The sequence below is a fragment of the Bos mutus genome, chromosome 17 (genome assembly GCF_027580195.1).
Source record: "Bos mutus isolate GX-2022 chromosome 17, NWIPB_WYAK_1.1, whole genome shotgun sequence".
Classification (NCBI taxonomy): Eukaryota; Metazoa; Chordata; class Mammalia; order Artiodactyla; family Bovidae; genus Bos; species Bos mutus.
This window is the reverse complement of record NC_091633.1, coordinates 41,185,207-41,212,942: the sequence shown is the minus strand read 5'-3', so window position 1 is coordinate 41,212,942 and position 27,736 is coordinate 41,185,207.

Genomic DNA, 27,736 nt, shown 5'->3' with positions numbered 1-27,736 from the left:
GAATCTAGACATTAACTCAATTACGATAAATTAAATAAGGAAACCATTACCATACCTAAGGCAAAAGTTAAGAATTAAGCTTTCAGGTACAAGTTGAATTTTAATTTAACAGATTAGATTAACAGATTAATAGTACAAAAGTAGCAAGGGACTAGTTACAGAGATCTCAAAATCAGTCTAAAACACCTAACAGATCATGTGCATGAGATTAAAATAGATTCTATTGACCTAAAAAATGAGAGTTAAAGGGGACAAAAGGAAATTCATTTTGAAAATCGGCAAAGGCTGAAATAATTAAAATATATTTATTAAAATCTGTGATTGCACATTGAAACATGAAATATTCAATAATATAAATATATTTCCTAAGTATATAATGAAACAAATTAGTATAAACTCTACATAATTTTAAAACATTGTTTGGCTCCTTATGGATTTTCCCATGTCTCAGTATCACTTGACTTTAACCTGAGTATATTTAAAAATTTAAATAGTTTTAACTAAAAAAAACTGTACCATAACAGCAAGTGAAAAATCTGTTAGAGGTAAAAATAGCTGTGGAAATAAATGCAAATAAAATAAAAATGCAATGATATCATGACATTTTTGCTGTATCCATTTGCTTGTCAACATCTGAGCCCTACTGTTGCTCTGTTAAGGGGATTAGCATGTACTTAGAGGGATACTAATGAGTTTCCCCATTATTTAATCAGAGAGATTAAAAGTGAGTTATTTCCAAGCTCTGTGGTTCCAAGTTATTTAAGTACAGTGGCTCTGCCTCCCCTCAGATCTTCTCCAGAATCACCAGAACCCACTTTTGGCAAGATGTTAATGGAACCAAGATGCCTCAATGCATGCAAATTTTAATCACTCTGTGTTCAAGGAAAAATGAATAACAGACAAAGAAAGAAATCCTAACCACAAATTTTCTACTCAACATTTTTGTTTTAAACATTAGCCAGATTCTTTCCAATAATTGATATTTAGGCTTATTTTCTTTAACTATAGCACAGAAACTCATATATCAGTAAATATATTTAAATATTTGGGGTTTTCAAATTTGAGTAACAAGATTATGCTTATAGATTTTTTTTCCTACAAATCTCTCTCCCTCTTTCTCATTCTTATTCACTCTGACTAAAGCATGAATTCTGCCTTCTCTCTTCTTAATCCTATATAGTTAAAAATCTAAATTATATACATGCATATTTAAAAATAAAAATGTCAGATTTTAAATAGTATATTATATGCTACACATATTATTGATGCTTAATGTTTTCTAAATATAAATCTAGCATCTATGCACAATTATTTTGCAAAATGTTCTACAAAGTTGAAAGTTTGAAGAGTGAAGAGTAACTTCTAATTCTGCAGATATATTGACTCAATGTCATAAAAACATGGGGAAATAATTATACTCTTTGAGATAGAAAGTTTAGAAATCACTTTTATTAGTCTCTCACTTTCTATTAAATTTAACCTGGAGCTATTTTTCAGCGTTAGTTGGGAAACTCAACTTTCATCATTTATCAAAGGTCTTTCTTTGGAGATGTAAATAAATTATTTCCATTTGGAATGAGGCTCATCTTTTCTATGGTAGGCACCTGTCTATGGTAACAAGACTAAGCCCACCACTTCATTATTCACATGGCAGATGGCAGATGACAATGACCTTTAGTCATTTTGTCCAGTGAGAGATTAAAGTTAGCTCATAAATTGCCAATCTGTTGAGCCATCTGGTCTTTCATGGTGGATTTTTTTAAGTAATTCACAAGGCTTAGGAAAATAATTTATTGACCACCTATGTACTATATATTAAATGCTGTCAAAGAATGATAACCTGTAAACATTTTGGGTTGTACAATAGGAGAATGAATACTCTATAAATGCTCCATATTAAATGTGTGCAGTGTATCTTGTACCTGCATGTTTTTAGAGTATATAAATTTATTTTACTTTAGATATTTTGACATCTCATGTGTTTTCTCTTACAGAAGTGAGGTGTGGTAGAGTAGAAATATGCTCATGAAAACTCAAATAGTGAAGAGCTTTTTACTTATAATTATCCATAAATTTCTCTAAAATAATTTTTTGCCACACTGACAGGTTGGTAATTCACATTTTTCTAACACTTAGGTGTTATGTCAATATTCTTGTATTTTAAAAGAGGAATTGGAATAATTTCACCAAATTTAAGACCCAGTGTTTAACTTTGTTAAAAGATAAAATATTACAATAAGACCTCAATCTGACTTTAATTTCAATCACGGAATTTCTGTCATTCCATAATGTAAATATGAGGGGCTCAGAAAAGGGGATCGTCAGTATAGTTGCAGTAATTGTGAAAGCTTGGGGAATTTTATGGCTGTAAACACCTAAAATTGGTGTTTGTTTTTGTGGAATTTAGAGATTATTTCAATTAACCTCTTTGTAATGAAAACTAATGTGTATGCCAATTATACTTAATATATATATGATTTCAAGCTTTTGTAATATCATAATCCTTGATAATTTCTAAAATTACTGTAATTAGCAATTGTCATCTGAAAGGGAATGTAATTATTATACAAAGACATAGCTAACTCTTTTCCAAGCCAACTGCCTCCTTGGCAAGAAGTTAATAGGAGTTATTTATTTGCATTTTTCAAATGTATCATTACTACTAATATTGTTTTAGAAAATAGGAATCATTCTAGGAACAATCCACATTTTTTTTTCCCCCTTTCCTTTTTTATTTCATTTTTTATCCCAATTCCATGACTACTAAATTGGTGATGGTCTCTGACTTTCGGGAGCTCGCCAGATAAGAGAAGTGTAAGTGTGGTCCTTGACTTCTGTATTCCTGGCAGTCCACTCTTCACTGTGATTATAGAAGTCTAAGAAGATTCCGTCCATCTGTCTCCTGGCTACAGGGTAGATGTTGCATTTGCCACTGCTAAAGAGTGAAGACAGTGGGAAACAATAATAAGTGTACAACATCTAGAATAGAAGGTTAAATAAAACTATAAAGTGTTACTTTCTAAAAATTGTGCATGTTTGGAAATACTCTAACTTTATTCTAATAGTTATTTTCCCCCTCGCCCTGTGTGTAAGGCAGCAGGGTGTCCTGAACTTGTCAGATGACTTTCACCTTCATGTTTCATAGGCACACCTACCACATTAGCTATCATATATTTACTGTCTTCCTCTGAAATGACTTGTTTGAAGCCTGGAGATTCTAATATACATATCATCACCCACTAATACAGCAAAAGCATATGGAAAGAATGGAAATATAAACATTTATACAGATATTGTTGTCTACCAAAAGTTCTATCCTGAGGTATTCTGTTTCTTAACAGGAAAAATGAATTGTCTGACCTTCCTTTTTCTTATTTTAACATTGAAAACAGCATTACTTTATAAAGAAGCAAAGAGGGCTGAGTAAAGATGTGTGTAAAAGTTATCCTGTAGCTATAATGTAAAGTTTCTACAACAATCCATAATTATCATAATTGTTGAAGGAATAGCATCAAATGAAAATATGAAGCTCCTAGTCAAGGTGTGCAGACTTAGTGTACTGCCTAAGAAATCTCTTTTTATTATTGTTTTCTTTTAAAGTGTTCATGACATGTTTAAATGTTTATGATGTTTATGACTATTATGATGTGTTTATGGTTCTTTGACATAATTTTTCTTTTACTTAAATTAGTTTTTATTTTTTGATTACTTTTGCATCCAACTAAATTATTTTATAAATTGACATCAGTTTTAATAAAACAAAATGCATTTTTAATAAAGTTGTACTTTCCAAGATAACTTCAGTGTTAACTGCCATCCCACTTGCTCTTCTTACAGTGTGACGGTGACATTTAGAACTGGGCAGATTTTTGTGACTGTTAGCACCACTGGAGTACAGTGGGAGAGATGCTAGGTGTCTTTTCAGGGCAGGTCATAAAAGGCCAAGCAGGTGCCATGTTGGTTCAGCAGACATGCTTGCTGGAGCCTTTAGCTGCCATGTGAGGAGTCTGATGGCAAATAGGCTACCATGTAGAAAAAGTCCAAACCAACCGCCATTGAGAGACTGCATGGAGCAGCCCTGAGCAGACGTGAAGAGAAAGGGGCCTGCACAGGCTCCAGATCCTCCATATTCCCCTTCACTGTCTCAACTATGGCCCCTACCAGAGTTGGGGTAGGGGCTGCTACCGTGTGAGAGACCCCAAACTAAAGAGCTTAGTCAGGCACTTCCTGCAGAAACCATGAGCAAAAACAAAATTCCTGCAGAAACCATGAGCAAAACCAAAATGGTTTTCATTGTTTTAAGTCTCTAAATTTTGGAGTCATATGTTTGTCGTAGGACCATAACTAATTAGCTTCCCTCATGGCTCAGATGGTAAAAGCATCTGCTTGCAATGCAGGAGACCCAGGTTCGATCCCTGAGTGGGGAAGATCCTCTGGAGAAGGAAATGGCAACCCACTCCAGTACTCTTGCCTAGAAAATTCCATGGATGGAGGAGCCTGGTGGGCTAGAGTCCACAGGGTCACAGAGTCAGACACGACTGAGCGACTTCACTTTCATAACTAATTATAACAAAATCCAACATGATAGAATACTTGACATTTTTATGCAAACAGCCATATACTACAAATACTTCTTTCCGAAATGGTAGTAGGCTACTCTTCTGTCTAGAAACCATTATTTTCTCAAATGTTACATTCTAGTAATCCTAGGACCTGTTGTATTGCCCTGAGGGGGGCTTTTTGGGCAGTTTTTTGGTATAAATATTTCCTTTCACTAATAAAATCCATGAAGTCCAAGTAATTTTAAGTAGACAATTTAAAATACGTAATTCTAAATTACATATTATCTGTTTTTTAAAGTTGAGTTCAATTTTTTTGATTGAAAGTTCACATTAAAAAAATAAATCAGAAAATGCCAACATTGCAAGAAGCCAATAAGGAAAATCCATACAATCTTGAAGAAAGACTTCTAATCTCTAGATTATTCTAATTTTGTTTTTCTTTTGTATTTGCCCAGAGAAGAGGAAAAGATTAGCAACAATAAATCACATATTTTAAAGGAAAAATATTTTAGGGAAAAACAATTCATTAAAAATATTTTGGAGTATTTTTTAATAGCTATGAAACTATTCCCATAATACTACCAAAGGAAGAGGAATGACTCAGGGAATATTTTTCCTGCCATCATTGTGAGGAAAAAAATAGTTAAATTACATTTTGAAAAGTATCTGAAGCTACACACAAAAGTTTAACATTCATTGAGGTCTAGTTTCTCTCCTGTCAACCTTTCATTCTAAACCACAACCCAAATTCTCTCTCTTTTTTGCTCATAAGAAGTAGAAACATTATAGCATAAGCACCTGGTCCTTTTTGCTCTGAAAATTTTTAGCCAAAACATAAATTCAAAAAGGAATTTTTGGAAGTAAGTTTTATATGTTTTTGTTTTTAGTTGTTTATGAGTATAGCATTTTGTTTACTGACTTAGTTTGTTTTGAAAAATAGACTCAAAATTATATACAAAGACTATGAAGATTCACAGTATGGGAGTAATTGCCAAATGTGATTTCATTTTGATATGTTCTATAAATTCTACTTTCATTGTTTTTGTTTGTTGTAAATTCTTAAAATTATATTTATAATAACATTACACAGATTAACTTTTAGCATAAAGTCCTTCTGATCTAATGAAATATTTTGTTTCACCATTTAAGCAGCATATGCAACTTACTCTTGCCCCACAGATCTCTGAGAATTTTGTCCTTAAGAAACACCTTTGGAGTGGGGACTTTCCTTCTTTTGTTAAAAATTTTCCTTTGCATGCAGCTTATTAGCTTGTATGTTTCTATAGAATACACACCCACATACACACACACACACACATATAGACACATGAATGAGAGAGAGAGGGAGAATGTGAGGGAGTAGATTGGTTTCCCAGTTTCTAATCTTTCATAAGAATGTCTGTCCAATCACCAGGAAATAAATATTGACATATGGCACCCCACTCCAGTACTCTTTTTTTTAAATTTTATTTTATTTTTAAACTTTACATAATTGTATTAGTTTTGCCAAATATCAAAATGAATCTGCCACAGGTATACATGTGTTCCCCATCCTGAACCCTCCTCCCTCCTCCCTCCCCATACCATCCCTCTGGGTCATCCCAGTGCACTAGCCCCAATCATCCAGTATCGTGCATCGAACCTGGACTGGCAACTCGTTTCTTACATGATACTTTACATGTTTCAATGCCATTCTCCCAAATCTTCCCACCCTCTCCCTCTCCCACAGAGTCCATAAGACTGTTCCATACATCAGTGTCTCTTTTGATGTCTTGTACACAGGGTTATTGTTACCATCTTTCTAAATTCCATATATATGCATTAGTATACTGTATTGATGTTTTTCCTTCTGGCTTACTTCACTCTGTATAATAGGCTCCAGTTTCATCCACCTCATTAGAACTGATTCAAATATATTCTTTTTAATGGCTGAGTAATACTCCGTTGTGTATATGTAACACAGCTTTCTTAGCCATTCATCTGCTGATGGACATCTAGGTTGCTTCCATGTCCTGGCTATTATAAACAGTGCTGCGATGAACATTGGGGTACACGTGTCTCTGTCCCTTCTGGTTTCCTCAGTGTGTATGCCCAGCAGTGGGATTGCTGGATCATAAGGCAGTTCTATTTCCAGTTTTTTAAGGAATCTCCACACTGTTCTCCATAGTGGCTGTACGAGTTTGCATTCCCACCAACAGTGTAAGAGGGTTCCCTTTTCTCCACACCCTCTCCAACATTTATTATTTGTAGACTTTTGGATCGCAGCCATTCTGACTGGTGTGAAATGGTACCTCATAGTGGTTTTGATTTGCATTTCTCTGATAATGAGTGATGTTGAGCATCTTTTCATGTGTTTGTTAGCCATCTGTATGTCTTCTTTGGAGAAATGTCTATTTAGATCTTTGGCCCATTTTTTGATTGGGTCATTTATTTTTCTGGAGTTGAGCTGTAGGAGTTGCCTGTATATTTTTGAGATTAGTTGTTTGTCAGTTGCTTCATTTGCTATTATTTTCTCCCATTCTGAAGGCTGTCTTTCACCTTGCTGATAGTTTCCTTTGATGTGCAGTAGCTTTTAAGATTAATTAGGTCCCATTTGTTTATTTTTGCTTTTATTTCCAATATTCTGGGAGGTGGGTCATAGAGGATCCTGCTGTGATGTATGTCAGAGAGTGTTTTGCCTATGTTCTCCTCTAGGAGTTTTATAGTTTCTGGTCTTACGTTGAGATCTTTAATCCATTTTGAGTTTATTTTTGTGTATGGTGTTAGAAAGTGTTCTAGTTTCATTCTTTTACAAGTGGTTGACCAGATTTCCCAGCACCACTTGTTAAAGAGATTGTCTTTAATCCATTGTATATTCTTGCCTCCTTTGTCAAAGATAAGGTGTCCATATGTGCGTGGATTTATCTCTGGGCTTTCTATTTTGTTCCATTGATCTATATTTCAGTACTCTTGCTTGGAAAATCCCATGGACGGAGGAGCCTGTTACGCTGCAGTCCATGGGGTCGCTAAGAGTCGGACACGACTGAGCGACTTCACTTTCCCTTTTCACTTTCCTGCATTGGAGAAGGAAATGGCAGCCCACTCCAGTGTTCTTGCCTGGAGAATCCCAGGGACGGGGGAGCCTGGTGGGCTGCCATCTATGGGGTCGCACAGAGTCGAACATGACTGAAGTGACTTAGCATAGCATAGCATATTAATATATATTTTCTAAATATTATTTGTTTCAGATAATCATAGCAATATTCAGTAAAGAATGTGATCTTATCATATCAAAGTAAATAGGTAACAATGTCAGTGAATGTTAATGAAAAAATTTATTTTTTCCTCATAGCGTGATATATGTTAAACCCATTGCTTTTCTGAGCTGTGGGATTGAGCATGCACACACAATCATGTCCTGTATGGCACTGATCTTTGCCATTCTTGTATTATATTTCTCCATGTTTTGCTTATTCTTATCTCAGGAAAGAAAATCCATTTCCAGTTCTGATAGGAAAATTGTTAAAATATTTGCCATGTATTTCCTTACTCTCATCCCTTGAAACACCATAGCATATATTGGTATTTCATCAGAGTCTACAAAAATACTTTCCATGAAAAGTTACTAGAATGAAAGTGCAGTATGTGTATCTGGACAAACTCTGAGAGTACACTTAGAAAACCAAATTTCCTAACCTAATTTACTATGGAGACTCTCATAACTACTTCTACTATTTTTATTTCCCTCTATCCTCAAACTCATCTAAAATTTTCAAGAAAAGCTATTTATAAGAACTCCATATAATTACACTGCCATTAAACTTTAAAAAAATAGTTTTCATGAATTTTCCCAGATTATTCCCTCTGAGTTAAAAGTTTTGAAACTTCTGAATGAGTCTGCCTCATTGTATGGAAACTTTTTATAATGTTCTACAACTTGCATTGTTTATGTTTCTAAAATTACATATAAAAATAACCTTCTGTTGAAGACAGGTTTAAAATAATCATTATAGCTTTTATAATGCCCACCACAATATAGAATTTAATTGCTGAGCATAGTATTAATGAGTGCTAATAAAATGCTTTGTGCAAAACACAAAGGTTTATTTCACCAGGAAATATTTTGAAATAATTTGCCTTTTACATTATGCCATGGTGGGGCAGGGCATTTCCTGCTCTCAGAATTCAAATAAAACACATAATTTTAAGTTAACCTAAATTTGAGTCATATAAACATTTAATCAAGAATGAATGAAATATTGTCTTTGAACAAAATGTAAACACAAAGCATCTGCTGGGCAATTTCTGAAAGGCGAGCTGTATTACAATCTGTTATAGGCATTTTTAAAAGAAATGTATAACATAATTTTAAGTGGCAGACTTTTTTCTTATAAATACTGCCAACTAGTTTTATAGGTTGTGTTATTCTAGAATGTTACATACATCTTGCCAAAATACATGCCAAACAATATCCCCCCCCCCACTCTGTAGACTGAATCCACCCACATTGCAAATTTTGGTTTTTGTTAGGAAGCTAGAGTTCATAAGATTTGTCATTACCTGTTCGGCATGAGCCCAGACTGAATCATTGTCACTTCATACAATGAACATCTCTTACTTAGACTTTTATAGTCATCTTTGGAAATTTTCTCAAAAAGAGATCAGTTTTCACTTTTTAAAATATCCTTATAAATGATGAAAATCAGCTACAGATAAACAGAAAATATTTTTGGTGAATTAATATTACCAAAATGTATAGATTGTATTGTTAAAAATTCCTAATGCTTTTATTTAAAATATCTTTAATGGGCTAACTAACACTGCAGTCTTTTTTGTTCTTTTCTGTGTGAAATTTGGACATTATTTAAAGTTCAATTTCTTTTTGTTTTCAAGCTCATCTTTATTGAGGTAAAATTCATATGAAATAAAAATTAAATCATGCAATTTTAAATAATTTGAAATAAAAATTAAAGCACATGATTCAATTTGACAAATTTATACAGTTAAGTAAGCATTAGTCACTCAGTCATGTCCAACTCTTTGCGACCCCAAGGAATGTAGTGCATCAGGCTCCAGTGTCCATGGGATTCTCCAGGCAAAAATACTGAAGTGGGTTGCCATTTCCTTCTCCAACAGTTATGTAACCACCCCCACGGACAAAATATAGAACATTCACATCATTTTAAAAAGTTCTATAATACCCCCTAATCACAGCCCATGACAACCACTGACCTGATTTCTTCCTATTTGTGTTGCTGTTGTTCAGTGTTGCAGTCATGTCGGACTCTTGTGACCCCATGGACTGCAACATGTAAGGCTTCCCTGTCCATAACTATTTCCCAGAATTTGCTCAAACTCATGTGCATTGAGTCAGTGATGCCATCCAGCCATCTCATCCTCTGTCACCGCCTCCTCCTACTGCTCTCAATCTTTCCCAGCATCAGGGTCTTCTCCAGTGAGTTAGCTCTTTGCAACAGGTGGCCAAAGTATTGGAGCCTCAGCTTCAACATTAGTCCTCCAAAGAATATTCAGGGCTGATTTCTTTCTATAGTCTTGCATTTTTCAGAATGTCAAATAGATGGAGTCAAATAGTATGTCACCTTTTATGTCTGTCTTCTTTCTCTGAATAAAATGCTTTTGAGATTCACTATCATATCAGATCTAATCCCTTGAATCTATGTGTTACTTCCACTGTATAACTGTAAGGGATTTGATTTATTTCATACCTGGATGGTCTAATGGTTTTCCTTACTTTCTTCAATTTAAGTCTGAATTTTGCAATAAGGAGTTCATGATCTGAGCCACAGTCAGTTCCTGGTCTTTTTTTTTTTTTTTTTTTTGGTGACTGTATAGAGCTTTTCCATCTTTGGCTGAAAATAATATAATCAATCTGATCTGAAGAGAGAGTGCCTGAAGAACCATGGACAGAGGTTCGTGACATTGTACGGGAAACAGTGGTCAAGACCATGCCCAAGAAAAGAAATACAAAAATGCAAAATGATTGTCTGAGGAGGCCTTACAAATACCTGAGAAAAGAAGAGAAGTTAAAGGCAAAGGAGAAGAGGAAAGATACACCCATTGGAATGCAGAGTTCCAAAGAAGAGCAAGGAGAGATAAGAAAGCCTTCCTCAGTGATCAGTGCAAAGAATGAGGATAACAAGAGAATCATAAAGACTAGAGATCTCTTCAAAAAAATCAGAGATACCTAGGGAACATTTCATGCAAATTTGGGCACAATAAAGGACAAAAATGCTATGGACCTAACAGAACCAGAAGATATTAAGAAGAGGTGGCAAGAATACACAGAAGAACTATACAAAAAAGATCTTCATGACCCAGATAACCACAATGGTATGATCACTCATCTAGAGCCAGACATCCTGGAATGTGAAGTCAAATGGGCCTTAGGAAGCATCACTACAAACAAAGCTAGTGGAGGTGATGGAATTCTAATTGAATTTTGCAAATCCTAAAAGATGATGCTGTTAAAGTGCTGTACTCAACATGCCAGCAAATTTGGAAAATGCAGCAGTGGACACAGGACTGGAAAAGGTTAGTTTTCTTTCCAATCCCAAAGAAAGGCAATGCCAAAGAAATGTTCAAACTACAACACAATTGCACTAATCTCACAGGCTAGCAAAGTAATGCTGAAAATTCTTCAAGCTAGGCTTCAACAATACTTGAACTTTGAACTTCCAGATATTCAATCTGGATTTAGAAAAGGCAGAGGAACCAGAGATCAAATTGCCAACATCTGTTCGATCATTGAAAAAACAAGAGAGTTCCAGAAAAACATCTACTTCTGCCTTATTGTCTACACCAAAGCATTTGACTGTGTGGATCACAACAAATTGTGGAAAATTCATAAAGAGATGGGAGTAACAGGCCATCTTACTTGCTTTCTGAGAAATCTGAATACAGGTCAAGAAGCAACAGTTAGAACCTGACATGGAACAGCAGGCTGGTTCCAAATCAGGAAAGGAGTACATCAAGGCTGTATATTGTCACCCTGACTATTTAACTTATATGCAGAGTACATCATGAGAAATGCTGGCCTGGATGAAGCACAAGCTGGAATCATGATTTTTGGGAGAAATATCAATAACCTCAGGTACACAGATGATACCACCTTTTTGGCAGAAAGCGAAGAAGAACTAAAGAGCTTGATGAAAGTGAAAGAGGAGAGTGAAAAAGCTGGCTTAAAGCTCAATATTCAGAGAATTAAGGTCATGTCATCTGGTCCCATCACTTCATGGCAAATAGATGGGGAAACAATGGAAACAATGAAAGCCTATTTTTTTGGCCTCCAAAATCACTGCAGATGATGTCTGCAGCCATGAAATTAAAAGATATTTATTCCTTGGAAGAAAAGTTATAATAGCATATTAAAAAGCAGAGACATTACTTTGCCAACAAAGGTCCATCTAGTCAAAGCTATGCTTATTCCAGTAGTCAAGTATGGATGTGAGCTGGACTGTCAGGAAAGCTGAGTGCCAAGGAATTGATGCTTTTGAACTGTGGTGTTGGAGATAACTGTTGAGTTTCCCTTGGACTGAAAGGAGATCAAACCAGTCAATGCTAAAGGAAATCAGTCCTGAATATTCATTGGAAGGACTGATGCTGAAGCTGAAACTTCAGTACTTTGCCACCTGATGCAAAGAACTGACTCACTGGAAAATACCCTGATGCTGGGAAAGTTTCAAAGCAGGAGGAGAAGGGGACAGCAGAGGATGAGATGGTTGGATGGCATCACCGACTTGATGTTTATGAGTTTGCATAGGCTCTGAGTTTGGTGATGGACAGGGAAGCCTGGTGTACTGCAGTCTATGGGGTCGCAAAGAGTCACAAAGACATGACTGAGCAACTGAACTGATTGACAACTGAAATTCACTAAGATTATTGCATGTATTCATTTCTTTTATGGAGAAGGCAATGGCACCCCACTCCAGTACTCTTGCCTGGAGAGTCCCATGGACAGAGGAGCCTGGTGGGCTGCAGTCTTTGGGGTCGCTAAGAGTCAGACACGACTGAGCGACTTCCCTTTCACTTTTCACTTTCATGCATTGGAGAAGGAAATGGCAACCCACTCCAGTGTTCTTGCCTGGAGAATCCCAGGGATGGGGGAGCCTGGTAGGCTGCCGTCTATGGGGTTGCACAGAGTCTGACATGACTGAAGCGACTTAGCAGCAGTAGCAGCAGTATCTTACTATATTGATATATCACTGTGTTTATTAATTCACTGGTTGATTATTTCCTGTTTTTGGCTACTTTAAATGTTGTTGCCTTGGATATTTAAATATAAATCGTATTGTGGACATATGTGTACTAGGTAGAGTTTTCCATAGAAGTAAAACCAAACTCTACTGATACAGTACAGTTAACTTTTCAGTCTCTGTAAAGGCCCAGTAACAGGCCAAAAACTGTTTCTCAAGAGGAGAACAGTTTTCAGAAGAGGATGACAGATTTTTGCTCCAAATCCTAAGGGTTTGAGTTATGATTAACCTATTGGGGCCTGACAAATGCTTCAGGCAGCAGTCCTATCTGCCACTTCAAGCACTTTTGAATCCACTGGATTATGTGGCATGAGGAGGCAGAGTGTCTTGCCCTGCAGCCTGGACCTGGTACAGAGCCTTCTTTAGTTCTGGGTCCCACTCAAAACTAGCAGCTTTTAAGTTCACTCAGTAAATGGGCCAGAGTTACACACCCAAAGAGGAATATGTCACCTTAGAAATCCAAAGAAACCCTGGTAGGTGTTGTGCTTTTTGTTTGTTCACTTTTGTAGGGAGACCAAATGCAAAAACTTATCTTTTGTCTTAGAATGTATGAGCTTCCCTAATGGCTCACACTTTAAAGAATCTGCCTGCAATGCAAGAGACCCAGGATTAATCCCCGGGTCAGGAAGACCCTGTGTAGAAGGAAAGGGCAACCCACTGCAGTATTCTTACCTGGAGAATTCCATGGACAGAGGAGCCTGGTGGGTTACAATTCACAGGGTCCCAAAGAGCCAGACGTGACTGATTAATACTTTCACTTTAGAAGGTATATCTCAACGGGTCCACACTAGACATCTTGGATCCCTAGACATTTCACTGTGGTCGAAGGCCCCTGAACTTTTGTCAGATTATATCCCATTCTCTGACACACAAATGTCTCACCAGTTCTAGAGTAGTTGTTACTACTTGTTCTCTAGGTCCAATTAGCATAGTGCCATCATTGTAATGCACCAGTGTGATATCTTGGGGAACTTAAAGGCAGTCAAGATCTCTGCAGACTGAATTATAATGTGATGGAGAGTTGATATAGTCCTAATTTAGAGGAGTCAAAGAATATTGCTGACTGGATTAATAACCATATTCCATGGACCAGAGCATGTGTTAAGTTTTCAAGCAATAATTTACATCTGGTACGGCAGCTACAATTGAAGTCACCAACTGGTTCAACTTATGATAATCTGTGGTTATTCTCCAAGATCTGTCTCTCTTCTGCACAAGCCCAAATTAGTGAATTGAATGAAGATGTGGTGCAACTCATCACCCCTGTATCTTTCAAGTCCTAGATAGTGTCATCAATCTGCCCTCTAATGAGGTAGGTTTTTTGGTTTACTATTTCCCTAAATTGATAGTTCTACTGGCTTCTATTTGGCCTTTCCCAACATTTTAGCTCTTATCTCACAGGCCAGGGAATCAGTGTAGGGATTCTGCCAGCTGAATGTATGTGTTTCAGTTATGCATTCTACAAGTGGAGAAATAACCACACAGTGGGTTTAAGAACCAGTTGGGCCCATTGTGAAGTGGACCTGAGCTAAAACGTCATTCATCACCTTGAGTTAATAAGTCTCTACTCTGGTGGACCACAGTGACATTTTGGGTCTCCTAGAATTAGTGTCAGTTCAGAAATACTGGCAAGTAGTCCCCCCCAGAGTCCTTCCTTTTTCTTAATGTCTAGTTACCCTGGTAAAAGAGTGTGGATTCCTTTAGTGAAGACTTGGAGAAAGGTTAGCCATACAAATTTTTATCAGTGTAAAAGGATCCTTTCTCAAAGGGACCCAACCTTTTCTTCATTACAGAGATTCTGGGTTAGTCAACTGGCTCTAATCAGGGAATTAATAAAAAGACAATGGCTCATTGCTGTTATGATTCAGGTTATCTTTTTATTCACTTGACCTCAAACCTTCTTGCTTATATAGATCAAGTAAGAATTTAGTAAGCCTTCTTACATGTTTCACTTTTAGGAATACTGTGATTAACCAGTAAATACCATTGGTCTGTATGAGTCAGACTGTTCTGTTTTTGTTTGTCTGTTTTACTTTATTTAATTCAAGTATAGTTGATTTACAATGTTTTACTAATTTCTACTGTACAGCAAAGTGATTCAATTATATATACATATACACATGTGTATACACACACACACACACACACACACACACTCTTTTCCATTCCATTCCACTGATGGAATCCTGTGATTTATCACAGGATACTGAGTATAGTTCTCTCTGATATATAGTAAGACCTAGTTGTTTATCCATGCTATGTATAATAATCTTCATTTGTTAATCTCAAACTCTCAATTCAACCCTCTCGCATCTGCCCCTGCCCCTTGGCAACCATAAGTCTATGAGTCTATTTCATAGATAAATTCATTTGTATCATGTCTTAGATTCTACATATAAGTGAAATAATATGGCATTTGTCTTCCTCTGATTTACTTAGTTTAGTATGATAATCCCTGGGTTCATCCGTGTTGCCTCAAATGACATTGGTTTATTCTTTTTTATGGCTGAGTAGTATTCCTGTGTGTGTGTGGTATGTATGTATTTTGCTGTTGTTTAATTGCTAAGTCATGTCTGACTCTTTGCAACCCCATGGACTGTAGCCTGCTAGGCTTCTCTGTCTATGGGATTTTTTGCCATTTCCTTCTCCAGGTGATCTTCTTGACCCAGTGGACCCAGAGACTGAACCTGCATCTTCTGCTTGGGAGGCAGATTCTTTACCACTGAGCCCTGTGGCGGGGCCATTCATCTGTTGATGGACATTTAGGTTGTCTCCGTGTCTTGGCTATTGTGCAGAATGCTGCACAATATAGGGGTGCATGTATCTTTCTGAACAATGGTTTTGTCTGGATATATGCCCAGGAGTAGGATAGCTGGATCATATAGCAACTCTAGTTTTCTGAGGAAGCTTGATACTGTTTTCCATAGTGTCTATGCTAACTTATATTCCCACCAAGAGTCTAGGAGGGTTTCCTTTTCTCCACACCATCTCCAGCATTTGTTATGTGTAGATTTTTTAATGATGGCCATTCTGACTGGTGTGAGGTAGTAGTACCTCATTATAGTTTTGATTTGCATTTCTCTAATAAGTAGTGGGGCTTCCCAGGTGATGCTAGTGGTAAAGAACCTGCCTGCCAATGTAGGAGACATAAGAAATGTGAGTTTGATCCCTGGGTAGGAAAGATTCCCTGGAGTAGGCAATGGCAACCCATTCCAGTATTCATGGATGGAGAATCCCATGGACAGAGGACCCTGGCAGGCTACAGTCCATGGAGTCACAGAGAGTCAGACACGACTGAGCGCACAGAGAATGATTAGGATGTTGACCATCTTTTCCTGTGCCTGTTGGCCATCTGTATGTTGTCTTTGGAGAAATTTCTCTTTAGGTCTTCTGCCCATTTTTTGTTTGGATTGTTTGTTTTTATCATTGAGTTGTATTCCTTGTTTATATATTTTTGAAATTAAGCCCTTCAGACTATTCTCATTTATGCTTTAACACTGTTGTTATAGAATCCATTCCCACCTTGTCTTTAGTGACTGAACGCTGCCACTTGGTCCCTCTTGGATCCCTAGATCCAGTCACTTCCATTGCACTTAGATTTCTCAATTCCCTGACTGTAATTCACATTGTAAGTTCTTGCCTACAGAGAAGAGTGCTCAAACAGTACTTTAAGTACTCTGGAAGTCTTCTCACAAATTTTTTTTCACAGTATTGGTGAGAAGCAAATCTTCTATACTATCCCAATGTGGGTATATAGGTCTTATGTGACAAACCCACTATAATATTTACATATACCTGAGCCATTTAATTCCTTGCTTTATATTAAATCAAGGTTCAGTTCAGTTTCGTCGCTCAGTAGTGTCTGACTCTTTATGACCACATGGACTGCAGCACGCCAGGCCTCCCTATTTATCACCAACTCCTGGAGTCTACCCATACTCATGTCCATTGAGTCAGTGATGCCATCCACCATCTCATCCTCTGTCATCCCCTTCTCTTCCGGCCCTCAGTCTTTCCCAGCATCAGGGTCTTTCCAAATGAGGCAGTTCTTCACATCATGTGGCCAAAGTATTGGAGTTTCAGCTTCAACATCAGTCCTTCCAATGAACACCCAGGACTGATCTGCTTTAGAATGGACTGCTTGGATCTCCTTGCAGTCCAAGGGACTCTCAAGAGTCTTCTCCAACACTACAGTTCAAAAGCATCAATTCTTTGGCGCTCAGATTTCTTTATAGTCCAACTCTCACATACATACATGACTACTGGAAAAACCATAGCCTTGACAAGATGGACCTTTGTTGGCAAAGTAATGTCTCTGCTTTTTAATATGCTGTCTAGGTTGGTCATAACTTTCCTTCCAAGGAGTAAATGTCTTTTAATTTTATGGCTGCAAGTCACCGTTTGCAGTGATTTTGGAGCCCAAAAAATAAAGTCAGCCACTGTTTCCCCATCTATTTGCCATGAGGTGACTGGACTGGATGTCATGGTCTTAGTTTTCTGAATGTTGAGCTTTAAGCCAACTTTTTCACTCTCCTCTTTCACTTTCATCAAGAGTCTCTTTAGTTCTTCTTCACTTTCTGCCTAAGATGGTGTCATCTGCATATCTGAGGTTATTGATATTTCTCCTGGCAATCTTGATTCCAGCTTGTGCTTCCTCCAGCCCAGTGTTTCTCATGATGTACTCTGCATATAAGTTAAATAAGCAAGGTGACAATATACAGCCTTGACGTACTCCTTTTCAAGGCAGATCAGGTATTTCCAACTTGCTCACTTTGGTGGGCCCCTTTTTCATCATATTCTAGCCAACTAACCAACCAACCAAAATCCTTTCTACCTCCTCAAGCTGCAACATTAAATGCAGAATGTCTGCTTATTGAGCCCTATCAGTATATACAACCTTATTCAATTTTTTTTTCCCACCATTATCCCACGCTTAGTATCCATTCTCACACATGTTCCCCAGATTTCTGTCTGCATCAATTAGAAAACTCAAGTACGTCTTTTGGAGTATAGTGCATCTATGATGAGTCACACTTTTAACTTCATCTTTGGGGCCTACTAGGACTTGGGTTAATCATAAGTCTCATGGGGTTGTGGGGGTGTTTCCTGTGCAGACTCAACATTGTCTTGCTCAGCAACTACCTCATGAGAGACCATTACAGCTTCCTCATGCAATACCTAGTTAATCTTCTCAGATGGGGGGTGCTGAGGCCAATCCCACTGGGCTAGAGAGGCCACTTTCACTGTTTGAAATGTCAGAATTTAAGGGCTCAGTGTCCCTAGATTTATCAGGGTCTTCCCACATGTCCTTATTCCAACTTGAAGGATCTCACATTTTCCCAGTCAGTGTCCTAACATTAACAGTAGACTAGCTATGAGGTTGGGAGGTCAACTTGGTTATAATGCAGCCAATCACAGGATGAGGTTCTGAATTTCATTTCTAGCAGGCTCAGACCTATGACTATAGGAGATAAACATCTCCTTCAGAGCACATACAGAAGCTCTCAGATCATTTATGTGGCACTTGAGGTAGAAATTTGAAGCCCTGAAGTCATCATTTTTTTAAAAACAAATGATGTTGTCTTTAGAAGCCCTGAGCCATGTTATTTTTGTTCATTATTAAATACTTTTACTGCTAATTAGATGTAATCAATACATATTATGGAGATATATGAGAATTTTCAGAGTATAATTTTAAATTTAAATTACAAAATGTTCACAGTAATGCATAAAGTACTGTCCCCTTGCATATAAATGTGCTAATGCAAGTGTGCACATATGTGAAGTGTGTGTGTCTTTATGTGGAGAGAATAAGCCAGGAAGATACAAAAGTGAAAAGTGAGTTTGTTTTCTTTTTCTGGAAAAGAGGAATAGAAGTTAAGGGAAAGGAGGTTAAATGGGGTTTCCAACTTTAGGTTATAGAGTTTATATAAACTTTTACATTAGAAAGTGTCAGTTGACTTGTTGATCCAAAAATGAAATCATTTATTGCTTAAAAGATAAAACGCATTTGATACATGATTGAATACTATATGTATCTGCCTTTACATATGAAAGCAAAATATAAATTAAATTGAGTAAACTCAGTTATTTTTCCAAGGGTCAATTGCTGGCAATCCCTATTGGGTACCTGCTTTTACCTTAGGATTTAAATATAACCACAATAAAGTAACAGTAACAATAGCAGCACAGGAAACCTTTCTTCCAAAGAAGGTTTCATTGTCTTTATTATGTTTAAACACTTACTGAAAACATCTGTGCATGCCCATGTAAAAATTTATAATTTCTTTTCACTTTCTAACCAAACATTCTAATTTTAAAATTGGATATGGGAAACTCCATGTTTGTCCACTGTTGAGAAAAAAAAATTGAGAAAAGAAAACATGACACATTTATTTTCAGGATCAATGAAACATATGACAGTTGTGGTTATGAGTGAACATTGAAGATAGAGTTTTGCATTTGTGACAGTTCTTATAATCTAATTTTAAATGGTTTTCTTATAGATGAGATGTTGCATAGCATCATATCCTAGGAAACCCTAAAATAAATTCTTAAGATTTACATTTTTTTTCTGGATAAAAAAAGATGAAAATTTCAGAAATTAAACTTGCCTCTCCTAAGTTAACAGTTATCTGTGATTCTTTGTTTATCATTTTATTTCTGGTGTACACATAATCTTATAAAGAAAACACTGGTCTGGGTAAAGGAAATTTTGGAGTAGAAAACAACAATTTATATCAAATTATATAACTTCTTTTATTCAGTCTTTTCAGTAGTCAATATCTCAATTAAGCTGTACATTTCAGTTCTGTTAACCATATTTTCATATATTAAAATTTGTCATTTTCCAGTGGTTTTGATTGTTTTCCCTCATATAACTGAATCCAATGTTATTGCATCAGATATATCATTCCTCAATATTGAAAAAAAAAAACATTAAAACTTTCTAGACTTATTAGAAAATATTTGTTTGAATTATTCATTTTTTCTAAGTTTTATTAAAAACTAAAACATACTTTGGGGAAATCATTTTAAAGATGAACACTTTCTACATCACTACTTATTTTGTATTTGCACTTATATTCAGCTAAGCATCATAAAAATAAATAATATGCCTGAGGTAGCTTTCACTCACTTGCTCACTAGCTTAAGTTAGTGATTCTCAAGCTCACCAGAATAAAGACTCTTTCAGGTTTTCAGGTTTTATACCATAGACACTTTGCATGCATGTGTGCTAAATTGCTCCAGTCATGTCCTAGCCTTTGCAACCCTATGGACTGTAGCCTGTCAGGCTCCTCTGTCCCTGGGATTCTCCAGACAAGAATCCTGGAGTGGGTTACCATGACCCCCTCCAGGGGTTCTTCCCCACCAGGGGTCGAACCTGTGTCTCCTGCATTGGCAGCCGGGTTCTTTACTACTGGGAAGCCCCAATATACACTTTACTGAAAAGAAATTAGTAAATACCATAATTTTATTCTCATAATACAACTTCAAAAAGAAAGCAAAGCATGCCATATATAAAGTCCTAATGGTAATATGAAATATAAATAAGAAAGTAATTCATAATAAATATATTTTAAGGTAAAAATGTGTTGGCATGACCACACTAGAAAGTATAATGAAGAAAACACACACATACGTACTCACTGAACTAGGAACCAGGGAAAATCTGCATGTACAGAAACAGTCTGATGTGCATTTGAGGTTAGCAATTCAAGTACTTTTGACATAGTGATGCTATTTCCCCAGAATGGAAAGTAATTCTTGATGTACTTCCAAACCAAACAAATAAAATTTTAAATTTATTTACCAGCAGTTACCTTCTATGCATAATAAACCACAAAAGACTGCTCTGTATTTTTTATTTAAAATGATGTTAGTTTCTAAGCTTGAATACTTGTAAATACATGTCCCACCCAGGCGAAAGTCTAGTGAAAGTAAGTGTCAGTTGCTCAGTTGTGTCCAACTCCTTGCGACCCCATGGACTATACCTCTGTCCGTGGAATTCTTCAGACAAGATACTAGAGTGGGTTGCCATTTTCTTCTCCAGGGAATCTTTCCAACCCAGGGATTGAACCCGGGTCTCACACACTGCAGGCAGATTCTTTACTATTTAAGCCAAAATGTCTAGTAAGACATTTGTAACTCAGTTAGATTTCTGGGTAATTCTTTGTTGTGCAAGACTATTATATACATTGCAGCATGCTTGCTATCTGTAGCCTCTTTCTGTTTATACAAAACACCAATAATGCCTCGCTTACCTCCACAAATTTAAAAATGCTCCAAGGAGAATAACTATGGTAGAGATATTTTTCTCTCAGGATAATGTCCTGAATAATTTTTGCAGCTTGCTGTGTTGTCACTGTGTTTTATATTGTCATTGAATGTGACAATATATGTCATAAATTATGTTTTTATGACACTACATAAACATAAAACATAGTGATATTCAATTCATTCTCCCAGTTGCTTTTATTAGTCAGTGCTCTCCTGTGAGAACCCTGTACAGTAAAAGGTATGTTTCATATAGGTTGTCAAAAAACTCAGGATTTACTGTCAATTTGAACTACAGCAATTATATGAAGCCCTTCATCTAGACTTTTTGAAGTGAATCTTATTTCAGGGACAATATGTTGGTTTCGGGCTGAAATTCTTGTTGCTTTCTAGTGTGCCATCATTTTATGTATGTATATCCTATAAGCTACCTTAATTCTTCGTATAAAAAAATAGAAATAGCAAAGTGCTGAGATAGAATATATGATATATGCAGCATGCATCAAATCCTTAGTGGCATAGGTTTTATCTAATATGGAAGCATTCCACAACAATTTTGGAAACTAGGATAAAAATATTGTTAGCAGTATTTGGAAATTAAGATTATACAACTGGTTAATAATTTATTCAGTTTATAACAATTCAGTGAAAATTGGTTGATATAATGAATAGGGATTATATTTTGTTTCTTCCATAAAATTTCATTATATTCATGTCACACTTTATTTGACTATCTGTCTCAACAGTAAAGAAATGTGACATAGAAATATTGAAAATCATGCTTCTTTGAAAATATAGAAGACTAGGTTAAAGATATGGGATCACATGGGATTACTAAATTACATGATATGGGAATATATCAGGAGTAAATAACTTTCTTTGTCAATTTTTGGTAGAATAATTTTCTTTTAAGTGGAGAAAATCAGGTTGGTAGGATATTTGGCCAATTGAATAACTGACATTGGAGCTTTCAAAACTGGAATTTTTAAAAAATGCATAGTGTTATGTGTGATCAATTGTGAAAAATATTTTGATTTGACTTGATAGGATATGAACAATGTCCATAGAGATAGAAGATACAGTTCCATGACTAGATTTTCCTGTGGAATTATGAAGAGATAACCACTGTGAAAATTATAAGCGATGTATTTTGTTAGAACTAGCTGATTGTATTAGAAGCCTCAAGAACCTCTTTGTGTCAGCACAGGTTGATAGACACATGATATTGGTATACAAGAAAGATATGGTTTATCATAATAAAATCCAGTTCATTCTATGAAGATACTGAGTACTTGCTTTTATCATAGAGGCAGAATTCTTTAATTATATGATAAAATGTTTGACATTTGATGACAAGATATAACAGGATTTGAAGACTACACATAGAAATCTTATAATTTTCCAAGATGTGTAATAACATATCTTGAAAAATCTCTGAAGACCTTTGTAATATTAGATTAAATCTTTATTTTCTTTTTCCTGTTCTTCACCATGTTTTATTTCATTGTACAACTTTGGTCTATCTTTGGTTTATCTGAAGCAGTCACACATGTGCAAATGTGTGTGTGTGTGTACATGCATGTGTACGTGCACACACACAGAGCCAGATTGAAATTTTCACACTTCACCTAGAAAGGAGACTCTTTAGCTTATTGCTATCAAGTTAGCTTAAATAAATCACTTAATTCTTAATTTTATTATCAATGAAAACGAAAATAGAATGACATGGTTATTGTTATTTGATATCTTTCCTGGGTGTAAAAAGACAGTGCGGTAGAGTAGACAGCAGCATTGGTTCTGGGGTCAGATTGCATGGACTTTACACAAGTCTCTCAGTTTGGCAAGTATGCGAACTTGGTACCACCAGTGGGAATAATAAAGGATCGCTCTCATTTGTTGTCACAAGGATTTGAATGCAGTTAAAATATTTAGAAAAATGTGGTTCCAGGTGTAGCCTAAAGTTAATCATTGTTAGTTTACTGCCTGGCTTACTTCTAGACATAAAATAGGCAAGAGACTTTCTTATCTGTATTAAAGTAATAATATCCCACAGAATATTCGTATAATAAGGAGGAGTCATACAAAATAATCAGTATGTTCTTTTTTAACGACTCCAGTTGAATAAAATCTTAGACTTCATTTTATAAACTTCATGCACAGCTTTGCTCATTTTTTTCTTGGTAGGTAGTGGTAGATCGTAATTTAAACATAATGATACTTGAGAAATTGCCACTCACAGAACTACACTGAAAAGATGAATTAAGGAAGTTTTCTAAACAGAGAGTAAAAAAGAAGCAATGTAGGAATATCAGAAAACATAGTAAGCAAAAATGGGGAGTAAATAAAATACTGTTTATTTCTCTCCTTGAGGTTTCAAAATTATATTTCATGATTGGATTTTATATTCATAAAATATAGCAATGTTTTAGTGATTCTGATTTTTTTTAGAGAAACTAGTTTTTAAAAGAAAATTGTTATGAGAAAAATAAAAGAACATAAAGGAATATTAGATTTCTACACTTCATTGGAACTAATAATACTGATAGTGTTACATATATATGCAAACTGATTCCAACAGCAACCATGAAAGTTATACAAAGAGATACACTCAAAAACACTACAAATAAATCAGAATAAGATTCCAAAAAATATGTTCAAATACCAAGGTGAAGGCAGAGAAATGAAAATCAGAAAGAACAAACAAAAAACAGTGCTGATTTATTCATAATTACACTTTTAGTAACCTAAAGAAATAAATGAATAAGTGGTCAAATTGTCTTTGAAATTATGAGTATTATCCAGTAGTCTGATAAAATATGATTTGTAATATTGAATAACTTTAAAAGAAGGAAATAATTAAATAAAATATTGCATATATTATTTGCAGGCACTAAAATCATATTTTTAAACATGTTTATAATAATAGTAAAAATAGCAAAATATATATAATATTGTCATCTATATGAAAGTTATCAATATTTGTTCCACACATTTCTTTTGCCTTTTTGCTTAACTAAAATATAATATAGCTACAGAAAAGCATATTGTATAAATTTACATTGTATCATATTATGTTGTATGTTTATTTACATAGATAAAAATTATAAGACATTTTACAAATATTAAAAGGGTTTATCTCTGGAAATGGCATGTGATGTTTTTCCCCAAATATAGTGCTAAGGAATCCTAATCTAATTAAAGAAACCAAAATGAAGAAGTACTCCTGATTGTCATCAGGTGTAGGGGTTGATTTAGATAAAGGAACATACTGATCAAAAGGAGCGGACCCCTTGAGATGCATTTGACCTGGACAATTCCTTCAATAATCTGGTCTAGCAGGCTCAATTTCTCCACATTCCCTCTAGTCCAGTCCCATTAAATCATTCTAAAGGGGTTAAATAACAGACATCCCAACCCAGATGCCAAAAAGCATTTGATGATGGGTTAGATCTGCCAAGCAATCATTGCTATTCATCAGTAAAATTAGATGTCCATATGAATGTGCATATAGAAGGAAATTTCAGTATGTATTGTAACTGTGTGTGGCAGTCTGTTGCCATGGAACGCTCACTTCTCTGATATTTACTGTCAGACTTCATTCACAGATATTTCACAGGCAGATGGTTTCTTTCACTGGCTCAGGAGCCACTTCAAAGTGTTTTGATTCCTGACCAAGTCGTATATCATACTTCCTTTAGGAAGATTTTCTTCCCAGCTGCCGACTTTAAAATAAAATCAAGAATAATCAAAAGGTTGCACAACCCTTTCAGCTTAATTATCTTCAAAGAGCAGACAGCAAAATCTTCTTTACCATAGCGATGTATTGGAAATTAAATAATATCTAACACTTCTTTAAAGGCAACATTAGCATCATGGGAGAGGCTCTTATTAAGACAACTGACAGAAAATATAACAGGAAAATCCACAGAGATTTGTGTTTGTCATTTCCATTACTTTCAAACTAAAACTGAAGGCGTTGAATATACTGTTTTTTCTCTTAATTTGCATTCAGCCAACCCATTCAGCCCTGAATTCTTTCAGCATTAGAACATTCTCCCCTGCTTGATCAGAATCTGGAAGTTGTAAGATATATTAACTTTTTATAATATGAGTTTAAAATTGGGAAGAAGTTTTCTAGGAAAAATTGTTTTCATTATTATTGAAATAGTTTAAGTTTATAGGAAAGTATGATTTTGAAATAAGATTCAAATATAAGATAAATATTAGTGGAAATTATTATAACAAACATAAAGCAATCATTTTGAATTTTCAGTTCTTGTAACATCATCTGTGGTGTTTCTTTGGTGGTCTTGTTCATTCAAATTTGGTTGTAATTATTGCACATAGTTTAGGGATGGACTCTACCATCTGGATTTGGGGAGGCTGCTTTTAAAAGTGCCTCTTTTATGCAGGTGATAGGCAATTCTGATAAATTTCAGCTATCACTGGTGAATATAATACAAACTTAAATAATGTTAATTTCAGTAATTAAAAGGGCAGACCTAAAAGAAGCAAAAGAATAAATTCAAATTGTTATTCCTTAGAACAATAGTACATTCTATTTAAGTTTTTCATACTAACAAATAAATAAATAATGACATTTGGGTCTCTTGCCCTCTCCTCCATTACTTACTTTTTTTAGATGTAATCACAGTCACCTGGAATTAAAAAAATAAAAATAAAAAAAGTCATCACTGACTATAAATATCACAATATTCATACAAATAATAATAATTGTATTAGCTGTCAGGAGTCTATGATAATTTTTAAAAAATCAAGTATCAGCCTCTTTGATTGCTTCTTCATATGACAGTAATCTTGTGATACAAATTTCAGTAGCAAGAATAGAAAATAAGTAAGAACTTCTTTAAAATTATTATCATCAGATGTTTGAAAAATTCTGTTTTTCACAATTTGTTATTCATAATGTCCAGAAAGTTTTTATGATCCTTACCAAATATGGTAAAGCTTTTATCAAGTTTCTTTTAAAGTTGCTAAGTTTCCTGACATATGTGATACAACCAATAGTCCTTTTATATCTGAAAGATGGGTGGAGTGGCATATTGAAGGGGAAATACATTCTTTGCAGTCATTAGTGCTGGACGATAGCTTGCAGGAATATAAGTATACACTGAAATACTGTGAACCACAAAAATATATCCCACTAAGCCAAAACTAAATATACTTCCAACTCAACTTCCTTTTACCAGATCCCTCAAAATGACTGTGGCCACTGCAATGCTACCTTAGATGAAAGATTGTGTCTGAGGGAGGTCTGAGTGGAAAAAGACAGTACTCTTTACAATTGTGGTTAAAGTATCTTACTCTTGCACATTTCACAAAAACATATGACCATGAAAACAGATTTCTAGAATCCTCTCTTGGGGTTTTGAAATGGGCTCTTGTAGGCAAAAGGTCCTTCAGCTTGAGCTTCATTAGTTTCATGGCAAGGATCCTTATGCATATCATTATTATATATTCACATACATCCCCACACTTTCCTGTTACCCCTGTCTTCTCATATTGCTCATATTTTAAGCCTAGATTTCCTTGTCTGTTTCTCCACTGTCCTCTGGGCAGGGAAAATAGAGAGCTTCATCACATATTTCAGTGCCTATCAAAGTACCTAGCAAAGAGATGCTAATTAAACATAAAGGAAAAAAGCTTTATAGTTCCTGTAATTAAAAATAATTATATAAATATATTTTAATTAAAAATCTGTACATGAAATAACCAAAATAAATTGAAAGCACAATTAAGTACTTAACAAGGAAAAGCAAGTAATATATAATAATGGTTTGGACAAGGTTGGTAGCTATGAAGATGGGGGCAAAGGATGTTTCAAAATCTACCTTGCTGAGCTAGAGTTGGCAGAACTTGTTGATGGATTGAAACCAGTGAAAAGAGGGAAAACATCAAGTATTTAGTTAAACTATTTGTTTAGAGTGGACTAAAAAGAAAAAGACTAAAAAAAAAAAATTAGGTTTTAGCTGGGAAGTCAAAGACTTAATGTTTTGACATGTTGAATTTTCTGTGCTTGTGAGATAGTTAAGATTAGATGTCAGTAGGCATTTCAGAGTAGTTTATAGCAGAAAAGACCAAAAAACCTCATGATATCAGAGAGTAGAGGCAATGGCTTTGACAAACAGCCCCTCAATAATCTAACATAGTCATGGAAGTCAGAAATAAGGGGAAGCAGGGGGGTCAGTATTTGAGAGTGATCAGTAGATGAGACAGTGTAGGACAGGAGTCTATTGTGAGAGGAAATTCCATAGTTGAGCAGTGGTTGTCTGAGTTAGTGGGAAGCATGGATGTGCCTGATGACAAATTATAATTTGAGTGAACTGCTAATACCAAAGACCCACTAAGCACTAAATATGACAGAATCATACTTATTGACCTTACACAATGAAGTGAGTGAGTGAAGTTGCTCAGTCGTGTCCAACTCTTTGCAACCGCATGGACTGTAGCCTATCAGGCTCCTCCATCCATGCGATTTTCCAGGCAAGAGTGCTGCAGTGGATTGCCATTTCCTTCTCCAGGGGATCTTCCCAACCCAGGAATCGAACCCAGGTCTCCCGCATTGCAGGCAGACGCTTTACCGTCTGAGCCACCAGGGAAGCTCCCATATACAATGAAGAGGGC